The sequence below is a fragment of the Cupressus sempervirens genome, chromosome 8 (assembly GCF_028749045.1).
Source record: "Cupressus sempervirens isolate cs-2001-9-10 chromosome 8, ASM2874904v1, whole genome shotgun sequence".
Taxonomy (NCBI): Eukaryota; Viridiplantae; Streptophyta; class Pinopsida; order Cupressales; family Cupressaceae; genus Cupressus; species Cupressus sempervirens.
In genome coordinates, this window is record NC_143125.1 from 706,125,757 (window position 1) to 706,138,299 (window position 12,543).

The 12,543-nt window shown below is 32.0% G+C and overlaps 1 pseudogene; it reads right to left on the reverse strand.

Moving 5' to 3' along the window:
* Positions 1-2,531: 2,531 nt before the first annotated feature.
* On the reverse strand, positions 2,532-6,452 carry LOC149544389 (histone deacetylase 19-like; annotated as a pseudogene).
* Positions 6,453-12,543: the final 6,091 nt, after the last annotated feature.

The window sequence follows — 12,543 nt, forward strand, 5'->3', positions numbered from 1 at the left end:
CCTTTGTCCTCCATTATCTCGGCCTTTGCCTCTAGAGTTTCTGCTTGAGCCATTTCTTCCTCTCCTCCTTCCTCTTGCATTTGACTGAGCCTTGAATGCTTGCTCTTGAGAAGAAGAAGATGTAGATCTGTTGATCCTATGCTCATGGGTTTGAAGAGTACCCATCAATTCATCCATTGTCAAAATAGTGAGGTCTTTTGCCTCTTCTATGGTCATGACCAAATTGTCATATTTATGAGATAAACTCCTCAATATCTTTTTCACTATCCTCTGTTGTTGATAGTCTTCTTCATTTGACTTCAATTGGTTAATCACATTGGAGGTCCTTGAACTAAAGTCTGCAACTGATTCATTTTCTTTCATCTGAAAGTTCTCAAACTCCCTCCTTATGTTCTGTAGCTTTACTGTATGGACTTTATCAATCTCCTTGAAGTTCGTCTCAACGATATCCCAAGATTCCTTTGCATAATTTGCTATTGCAATCTTTGGGAATACTATCCCTGTCATTACTGCTTTAATCAAACTTAATCCCTTTGCATCTTTCCTTCTTGACTCTTTCAAATGAGTCTTTTGTGCATTTGTGAGTGCAACTTATTGAGTTGGGTCTATCACATCATTGAACCCATTAACTATGAACTCCCATAAATCATTTGCAACCATAATGGTCTTCATTTTCTTTGGCCATATATCATAATTTTGCCCATTAAAAGATGGTAGTTGCTACCATATCTTTCTTGTATCTGCTACCATGTCAAATATCTCAAGAAAATAAATGCCCTAACTCACTATGGATATGGGGCCTCAAAGCTCTGATACCATGTGAGAATTAGAAATCAAAATCATAAACTCACAACCCTAAACCTAAAATTTTGCTCGGCACAAGCTATTGCTGAGTGCCAGTTTTGCTTGGCACATGAAGGTGCCGAGTGAGTTCGGCACAAAAAGAAAAAATGCAGTAGGTGCCGAGTGTTTTGTTTCAATTGAAATATTATAACTTAGAAAAACTCCAATGTGAATGCTTTCACCATTAAAACCAGAGAGTCAAAGCTTTATCCTTCAAAACAAAACTTGTCAAATACAACATTCAAGAGAAGAGTAATGGATTCAAGTATGCTTCCTTGCTTTACTATTCAACTTGATTAAACCATTAAAAAATCTAGGAGCATTCAACTTCAACTAGAAAACCCTAAAATAACCCTAAACTAATAATACTTCAAACTTAATAAACTTTTAAACTTGCAGCTCTAATAGCTGCATACAATGGTTCCTAGAGCAATCACTGCTCAATAGGACAAAAATAAAAAAACAACTAACTCACAGAATAAACAGAGGTGTCACGTGCAATTGGAGACACTGAACATACTTCCTTCTGTCTCTGCAACAAGGGGATCTGCTGACCACTTTCTTCTTCTTCCTTTGCTTTGCTCTACTGAACTGAAATCTCTGAATAATCTGACTAAATTAAAATGAATGTAGAAACATTCCATTTTGTCACATTCCATTTTCCCCCTCATTTTTTATTTCAAAATCTCTCCCACTGTATTTATGTTTCTATCTGTTCTGAACGTCAGGAGGGTAGGTGAGCATTTGGCTCTAAAGGCAAACATCAATTGTCGCATTAAATATTCCAACAATATCCACTTATCTAAACTTCACTTAATTTCAGTATGATTAAATTCTTTTGTTTTTCATCAATACATGTTTTATAAAATTCTGACTAGACTCGTGATTCAACCTTTGATTTTTTTTTGCCGACTCTCCGAATTGTGATCATTACTTGTGATTCAACCTAAATTTCCAGGTGACAACTTTGTTTATTAAATTATTAATGCTTACAAAAATCCAGAACGGCTACACACAATGCTATAAGTGATTTTGATAGAGGTTCCCTTATATAAATACAAGGGAGATGAATTAGAGGCCACATCAAACTCAAAGCTCATCAACATCAAAACAAAATCTGAACTATAAAAAAGCATGCAAGTTCATATTTACAACAAAATCTGTTCAACCCACAATCTAACATTTCACCCCAAAATATTCAAATTACAATTCTGAGATTGTTAATATCACGACTTCAATGCCTCTATCAATAAAGTCCACGGAAGTTACCTAAATATCTGGGAACATTCTACAGAAGGTGAGTTGTTATATACCACCCAATTCATTTGTGTACCAAAAATGCCTTGGAAATGTTGAACGAATAGGAGAACACAGTGCAGATTAAACAAGATAAACTATAATATAACTAGACGTATGTTTTATGAATGAAAGTAATATAATCCACATTACAGTATGCAAAATAATCAGATACTGAAGAACCATTCAATAGCACTAATATTCAAGTTAAAAAGCACCTTTGATGGTAACACAGAAATACGTTCCTCGTTTAAAATTCTAAATGATGGCAAAACTTTTTATGCAGAGTCCATTTTTCTTTTTGTTGCCTGTATAAGATACTACCATGGTATTCTCCAAATATATTTTTCTAGAGAAGAGAATATTTCTTAGCAGAACTATGAACATAATCTTTAACGTTCATTTCTGCTTGCATCACAATCTTCTTCTTCCTGTTAATGTCTCAAAACAATAAAGGAACAGTAAATACATATTCACTTGCAGAAGATAAAATTCCCAAAGAAGAAGCATCTATAAATGTACTGGCTCAGGGAAATTAGTCTCTGGAGGGCGTTCCTGAAATTGGACGCTTAGTGCACATGGCATTTTATTGATGTTCTCCAGAACTTTAGACCTGTTAAAATGTTTAAAGGTATTTAAAAAATAAAATAAAATAACAAAGTTTACAAAAGTCCAAGAAATTTTTCAAAATGGGAGTCAAGAAATAAGTGCCAACAAACCTAATTCTATCCAAGACCGTTTTTGAGATTTTGTTTTCCATAATCAGTGGAGACACATTAATATTGAGAATAAAAATACTGAGGTATTTTCTCATCAATCTCTTTACCAACTGCAACTGCTGTCTGTACATTTGCAAGAAGAAAGCTGATTAAATTACAATATTAAATTTTAATCTTTAAATTTATAAGGTTTATAGTTTGTAATATCTATATCAGATAGTGTTAAGAAAATTCATCAAAAATTTAGTGTGACAATAGATAATCAAATTTAAAAACAATAATGCAATCTAAAATATTGATGATAAAAATCTAATATAATTAAATTCAAGATATCAATATCAAGTTTCTAATATAATTAAATTTGAAATAACATTAAAACAACCTAAAGAACATTTAGCAACATTACGAATTGTGAATCCACCACCACCCAAGAGCATAAGTGGCACATTGAATGACCTCATGTATCGCACACACTCTGCATGCCCTTTCAAAGAGAGATTAAAACGGCCCAGTTTGTCTACAGCCAAAGAATCAGCTCCACATTGAAGTACAACAACCTCAGGATCATAGGCAGCCATTGCTTGTTGAACGATGGGTTTGAATAGAGAACGGAAACTTTGATAATCAATTCCATCATCCAAGGGGACATTTCCGAATAATATTTTCCTTTCCCGTAGCCAATGCTATGATCTCCATAAGCTGAACCAGGGAAAATACTGTCTCCATATTGGTGAAAAGAAACAGCCATGACCCTATCAGTTGTGTAGAAGGCCTCCTCCACACCATCACCACGGTGGACATCAATATCAATATACAAGACACGCTACCAAATTATCATAAGAATATAATAAACAAGAAGAGTAGATATATGAACAGAATGGATTTGAAATATCCAAAACCATGGAGAGAATGGTAAAACAATTCAAGATGCAGTAACTTTTAACAATCTTTAAAAAGTTTACTAAGAGAAAAAGGAAAAAGAGGTTACATATCATTAACTTTTTATCATCTATTTGAAGAAACTTTAAAATTGCAACCAATGCAAATCAAGGAATTCGTAGAAAAAAGTAAATCAATAGAAAATATATTATTTGTATGTTTCTTTTGAAATAGATCATGTAAATTTTTTATTAAATTTTAAGGCCATATATGTGGACAAGGAGTGTGATAGAAATATTGATGTAAAAAATATCATACAATCTAATCTAGAAACAACATACAAACTTCTCTCATTGATTGTGGAAATCTATTTTCTTTAAAATATAATATTTTAAAATCAAAACAAGAACAGTTCTAACAAGAACAACTCCACAAGTTATTCCTATAAGGAAATGGTGGATCACTCAGTGTAATCATTGATGATAAAAAATTCTCACAATAGAATTTAGAAACAACATAGAGAATTGTGGAAATCTATTTCCTTTGAAATACATTATTTCAAAATCAAAATGAGAACAATTCTTCAAAATAAATAGTACCCTGAAAAGCTAGCACAAACAGATTCACAAAGTTGAATGAAACTGTCAAAAACTAATACTAGCCAAAAGAAGAGAATATTCAAATGTTGAATAATGATTAGAGATAAGATTGTAAATATGTGATACGAAAGAGATTATATATCAACTATTTGAAAACTAAAAATCTAAATACAATAAGCACAATATCATCCAAGAGAAAATTGACATTCAAAAGATTATATATCATCAGGAAAAAATGACAAATCTAAATAATTAAGCACGAAATGGATGACAAGGCATAAGTCAAACAAGAACAATTCCACAAACAAATGAAACCCTAGAAGTCATGTACCAACAGACCCACAAAGAGGAATAAAGCCTAAAAAATTAGTACCAACAATAAAGTCCACAAGGCATGCATGACCAAGTGATAGCATTGAGACGGTTTAATGTTGGAGAACTCTGTCCTGATTTCAGTGTGTTGTAACAATACTGCCGAGCATACGCCAATGACTCCATGATGTGTGCCATCAAACTTAACTATAAACAATTTGACATTTTCATTAATTTCGCTAGAGATCTTCATCATTAGGAGAAAACTAAAAAGTAAAGCATCTTAATATTGCTATGTATATTACATAACCGTGTCCATTCAGGAGCTGTGTTTCCAAATGTTCTGAATAACTGCATTATTTATTTTCTTTTATGTTAATTCTAGACATGTTCGATTGAAGATTTGGAAAAGAAATTCCATTCGCAATCTCACTAGGAGAGTTAGCATAAACCTAAAATGGTTATCTTAAACGCTTGGAAGATTGATTTCCATTTACAGTAATAAAGTAAATCATTTTATTGTGATGTTGGAAAACATTTAGTCGGGAAAAATATCTAGTAGTTGTTTAGGCCAATTTGACACACCTTGAACTCTTAAATTATAAGTAGGATTTTGTCAAAATTTTCAGTATATTTCTGAAGGGTGAGTGAAGTGCTTAAAGCTAATGTTTCACCTTTTACATATTCACATATCTCTTCATAAGATGGTGGAGGCCTTTGTTCTGCACCAATAATGGCTCACTAAAAAATGTCAGTACTTGTAGCTACATGTTCCAGTAGTCTTTATGAAATTTGCCAATAATGATGCACATATGGGCCAATCACCAACCAAAAAAACTAAAAAATCTATTGACTATTAATACAAGCTAAATTGACTATTAGTGCATGATGGGTTCTTATTTTTTGAACTGTAATAGGAAAATATCTGTGACAGAAACACTAATGTGATCATGGGGTCTTTTCTCATAATAGTTATTGACAATATGTCTATTAAGAAAGTAAACATCAGTAGAATTTCTTCAATTTGCAGGACTCAAGAACACTTTCAACAAACATTACTAAAAATAGAAAATTTGCACACACTAACCGGTTGGATAGTAAAAGATTTATAGTAACAAAACCATAGAACATAGACAGACTGTTATACTTTTCTTTTTTAAAGTCCAAGCTTCTTTAAAATTAAGTGGAATTCATTCACAAAACAGAAAATATTAAATTAACCTCGAAAAAAATAGCTCAATAAACATATATATGAATGATAAATAAAAGAATGCACCTTGTGACACTTCAGCAGCTCCAGAATGGATAGAACAATGTCATTTACATAGCCAAATCCAGATGCTTTACATTTTCTTGGTTGACTATGACCTCCGGCCCAATTAATGGCAATGTCACATTTTCTCATATTAAGATTAACAGCACACCCAATAGAAGCACCAGCATATGCTTGCCAGTATTGATACAGCCCTTTGAAAACTGGACAGTGACCTCCAATATTAAACTGTTCCATTGCTCTGGCTTGGTCCTGCACTGTCTCTGGAGTTATTCTTCTCAAAAATGCTACATAGTCTTCTGCATGGAACACAGCTAGATCACTATCTTCTGCAGGATTGGGCTTCACAAATTCCATTTCCTTGTGCAACCCATATACATAAACAAGACTCTGTGTCAGTGCTATGCGGAAAGGCTTCATAGCATGGCCTTCTCCATAGTAATAAGATGGCACATCTTCGTCATAAAAGTACTTTACTTTCCTCTTCCTCCCATCTGATCCAGAACTAAGGGAATTCCCTCCTGTCTCCATTGAATAGTCTATTCTCCTTGTTTGTGCAATAACTCCCGCCCTTAACAACTGCCATAACAGTCCATGCAAGCATCCATAATGAGTGAGAACTCAATGACAATGGGTCAGAACATCTGTATCAAATATTAAAACACAATAGCATGTTTGTTGGACGATAGTTCAAGTACAACATATGTTTGTCATGTTCAAGTTCAATACATGCTTGTTATGATCTGTATATTAATGTGGATATGCAGGTCACTTTAAATAAGGGAATCTCAAGTGAATTGTCATGAACTCTGGCATCTCTGTAGTATAGTAGTATAAACTTGCCAACCATTGTATAATTATGACCAATGTACTTATTAGAAATAATAGATACAAATATTCTTACTATGCAGCCTTTACAGAATAATAGTACGTACACTCAAAGATTGAATATATTTATATATTTATATAAGAAAAGGATAATATACGCAACATTCCAGATTTATCTGAAAAGCACATTTTAAAGATAAAAAGATAAAATAAGGAGAAAGTAGTTTAGATTCACAATATTTTTACTGTAGAATTTCAGAAATAAAGTACATTTAAACTTTATCTAGTAATTTCATGATGATTATGTTAGTATGTACTCTTACTTCAGTTTTGGTGGATCGTGGTTCAAATCAAACAATTCTTTTCATGATCTTTGCATTAATAGAGGGAATCTTTATATTCATATAAGTAGAATGCACCCTAACATTAGCAGAGTGGACCCTAACTTCACTCGATAAGCTCTTGATGTTGAACATAGAGTTTTCTTGTCTAAAGTTGAAGAGATTGTGAGCAATCTACTTAGGAGAAATAAAGGATAAAAATATTCATAATTTACGGTGCCTAAAGAAAAATAATATAAGGGTATATAACATTAAAAGAGGTGAAAGAACGGAGAACAAATAAAATAGAAGTATAATGCAATATATAGAGAACAAATAAAATAAAAGTATAATGCAATATATTAGTACCTTTATTGTAGAGTTTGTAGAGTCTCAAAAGTCGAGTGTACCCTAACTTCACTTGATAGCCTTCTGAAGTGACTTCTTGCTAAAGACGAGCGACTCACGACTCCATGGCACTTAATTTATAGACTAGTGAGTGATAGGATGGACGGCTATGATTAAGAGGTGCAATTGACCTTTACAATTTCATGAGACAACATTTGAACATATTTTTATCAAGACCTTAACCTCTTTTTATCTTATCGAGACCTTTAGTTTTTTTCATGTTTATTTAGACCTTTACAATTTTTAAGTTTAATGACCTTTTTTCAATATTTTTATTATTATATATCATTATTAAATTATAGTAATATAGATTAGGGGCCTCTAATTTGTCATAGGTTGTAGGATTAGAATTCATGACCAATTAGATTAGAGATCCTAACTAAACCCTAACTATAAATGATTAATTTATTAAACTAATGTAGATATCCCGTAAGAAATGTAAGACCTATAAATTGAAACTTTTTTTTTAGTTAAACTAACTTTATGCAATTTGAATTGTATTTATTACAAGAAAGAATATTTAACTTATATTGTATTTTTATTTCTTTTTCTTAATACATTTAATATCTCAATTTTGACCGTTTTAGTATTATTTTAAAAATAATAAAATATATCTTTTATTTAACTAATTATTGATAAAATAATAGTTGTTATATATTGTAATTATAAAATAGGAGATTATTATTTTAAATATATTTATTTCTATATTATATATACACTTCTAGTTTGAAAAAATAATTTTGATAAGTGCATATTTTTTATTGGGATAATAGGTTGTAGTGGATAAATTTCATTAACTTGTGAAATATTACAATATTTCAAAACTAAAAAATGAATTAGAGAAATGAAACTTGTGGTAATCCTCATATAAAATTTCTAAAAGATTACAATAATTTTTAACATATGACTATCTTGCTTTATAATTTTTTGAATCTCCCTTCCCTTGCCTATGAGATGGGAGCCCCTCTCCTTGATTTGGGCCCTTTATATAAATATTTTTAAAGTTCTTAATTCCTGGAAAGCCCGTATGGAGGTTTTGGATTCTGCTGCTTTGGTATTTCCAAAGGATTCCATGGAGGGGCATTGGCATTCCCTCTACCTAAACATCCTAACTTGTGCAGTGAACTTGGTGATGGTTTAGCCTTTCTAGGGTTCTCTCTCCCCAAGGTGGATGTTTATTTGAACATGTGGATTCTAGCTTTATCTCATGGTTGTAGTGGGGGTTGAAAGGATGCAATGGTGGGCCTCTTTGTGGGACCTCCACTGGTAGTACACCTTAAGATCACCTAGTGATTAGATGGGCCTGAAATCCTCCTCCCTAACTCGATGATCAAAAGCATTTCTTCCTAATTCTAGCTTTTCCATGTTGGAAAGTTCCTTTCCTTTTGACCAGTGATCAATATGGTTTGAAGACGGTACATTTCATACTAAAAATGGAAGGAAATTTCTATTTTTCTGTGGAGCCTAATTAGACTCAGAGGCTAATTTTTTTCCAGTTCCATCAACATGATTTCTCCTCAAATTTTCTCTATGATAATTTAGCAGAAGCTACCTCATGATGGGATCAAAGGGCAATGCTCCTTATAGGGTCGTGGGGTGTATTCCCGAGCATGCTTACTGTTGCAATACATATTCTAGCCCTAATTTTGTAAGCGACATAATTCATGTATAAAATTTCTTAGGGTTAGAGATTTTATGATGTATGCTGATTTAGTATAGCTTATTGCAATGATATTAAGTTACAAGGGATTACATATTGTAATCAATTTAAAATCACTAGATAATAATATCATACTTGTTTAGTGGACTTGACCAAGGGATTGGGTGAACCAAATTAAATGTATGTGTCTTTTGTCTGCTTGAGTGTGTCTTCGTCCTTTTTTATGTTGGCTATATTTGCCTGTAATTGTTATTTTTGTCTCTCTAATCCTAATAAAATCATTGACTCTATCTTGCCTAGTGGTTTATTTTTATTCAAGTTATTGATGAAGATGGATTTCAACTTTGTGTTCTCAATCTCATAGAGCTAATGGCATCATAGTTTGGTCATTACTAAATGGAAATCGGGTTTTGACCCCTCTATGGACTTATACCATCTAGCCCCAATGTGAATAAGATTTTTTGACCTCTCCTTAGAGTTCTGGGATGAGAGTGGCAAGTGTCTCTGCATAAAAAACCTAGTATGGACTTTGTAGTAGAGAGGAATAAATAATTTATTCCTTATTATTAATTATTAGAGATGAGAAGTGTCATAACTCTTTGTTCATTGGCCTACAACTAGTCCTCACTAAATCATCTATAACTCATCCAAAATATCACATAGATTACTACAACCATGGACATAATTTTTATACTCATTTTTCAACACAAAATAATGCTCACATATCTATAACTATCAAGAATTATGTGTACTATACTGATCAATTACTTGTAACATATAAAATCTAAGTCTATCTACAAGCTTGAAAAAACAAATTGAGACCACTAACAAAACCTATCATCAATACAACGTGTCTACTACCTCAACAATCTTCCCAAATGCCAAAAATATTCTCTACTTCCAATAATCTCCCCCTTTGGCATTGATGACAATATAGGGCAAAAAACCATCAATCAAGAACGATCAACTAAGTACAAATTTATAAATGTCTACAAATACATTTCTTGATGAAAGGTTTTTTCACATGATTATCTCCTCCTTGAACATCATTGAAAAGGGACTATTCTTTAAGTAATGTCAAAATATTTGAAACAATAAGCTCTTCCCCTTAGGAAGATATCTCTCTCTATCAAATAGATTTATTTCTTTAAGAAAGATATGCAATACCTTTGATTTCTAATAGTATCTTTGGATCTATCCAAGCTATAACAAAAAAATAAGTCAAGTTCCAACAAACACTATTATCAAATTATGATCAAATAAGATCTCTTAGATTATATGTGCTTAATGTGACCAATATCCCACTTAGGAATAGTATCAATATTCATGTCCAAATGTATGAATGTACTTTGATTGTACTAGACCAATCTATTCTTAAATCAATTACTCTTTACAAGGAAGGGCCATTACCCCAAGCATATGCATGAGATACTCAAATGTGTCCTTAAGAAAAATCTTAGTGAATATATTTTCAACTTGTTCCTTTATGCTCACATATTCTAGTCTCACTTCTTTTTCTACATAATTCTCTCATAGAAAATGATATTTGATAGATATATTCTTAGTCTTTGAAGATAATGTAGGATTATTTGACATGATTATAATATTTGTAATATTAGAATGCATACTAATAGTTTGAGTAAAGAAAATACCAATGTCCTTCAACATATGTTTCATGCAAATCAACTAATTACAATTTTTTTTGTAGCCACATATTCTACTTATGTAGTGGATGTACAATAGTGTTTCTTACTTATCCATGAAGCCAATCTCCAACCTGGGATGAATGGTCATCCACTTGCAATTTTTATATCAACAATGTTTCCTACCCAATCTACATTAGTATAATCATATAAGGTAAAATCATTAGATCTATCTCCTAGACCACATTCTATCAATCTAGTCATAATACCAATTGCATTTGTTATATCAAGTCTAGTGGGAGTTAGATACAGCAATCCTCCAATCATAGATCTATACCTTGTCTTAAAATTTCTAGGGGAATCATTGGTAGAGGTCAATTTACATCCAATTACTATAGGTTTTCCAACAAGTTTATATTTTCCATGTCAAACTTTATTAACAAATCATTGATATATTAAGTTTGAGATATAAAAGTTCCATATTTAGTCTAAATTATTTGCATGACAAGAAAGTATTTCATTTCTCCTATCATAGACATCTCATATTCACCATTCTTTTCATCAGAAAAATTATTGCTCATTTAATCATTTCCACCAAAAAGAATGTTAGCACAAATACCTCAATGATCAAAAGACCATGAGAATTGACTCTTAAGTATAAGTTACTATCTATCCTACCTTTCTTGAAACCCTTGAAATGCAACAAATATTTGAATAACATCACATACCAAGATCTTGGGGCTTTCTTTAATCAATACAATGATTTCTTCAATGTATATAACATGTCTTCCTAATCATTCAAAGGAAATCCATCATGTTTTTTTATGTATACTTCCTCGTCTACAATTAAAGAAAGAAGATTTGACATCCATCTGATACATTTTGAATTTCTTGTCATTTTCAAATGCTAAAAATAATCTAACTATCTCTAATCTAGCTATAGGAGAAAAAGTTTTTTCACTTGATCAATACCTTCCTATTGAGAAACCCTTAATATACTAGTCTTGCTTAATTTTATTTCTATTTTAGAGTACTTAGGGGCGGAGGGGAAGTCAATACAAATAAGTAAGATAATAATTAAATCCTTAATCTAATAAATCTTAATGGAAACTTCATAAACATAAAATATATTACTAATGTGATGAAGTAAAATTAAATAACATCAAACATCTACAAAATCATCACACATGTAACAATGTTTTTAATACCCATGAACCCTTAGATAGAGGGATAAAACCATGATGGGGATGAAATCCACAATCCCTTCACTAAAATAAATAGGTTTTCCCTATTAGGAGCTATAAATACCCTTTTTGAGGGTTCACCATATTAGTAGAGATCTTTACACTATTGGGAGTATAATTAGATATGTTAGGGTTTACCTCACTAGAGGATTTTAGAACACCTTTTGAGTGTCCACCCTATTAAAGGATTAAAAAATAAATAAATTGGTTAAACTCTACCTACTTTTTGTGGTTTCACAATGTACACCCCATTTTTCTTAGAAATGGGGACCCTCTAGTATGTTTTTAATCTTTTCAAATCCCTAGTCTAGGGTCTAAGTCTTTTTTAGGGTTTTACTTGGTGTTTTTGCTTAGTCTAGCTCTTTGTTAGAAAACCCATTTTGTTGGGAACTAGAGATTTTAAGGAGAAAGAATCAATTTTTATTTTAGAAGGGTGCACTAGCACACTTAGCACACCTAGCGCACCCTTCAAGGTGTGCCAGTATCCTAAGTGCACTAGTGTTTGAGCACTTCCCTTTG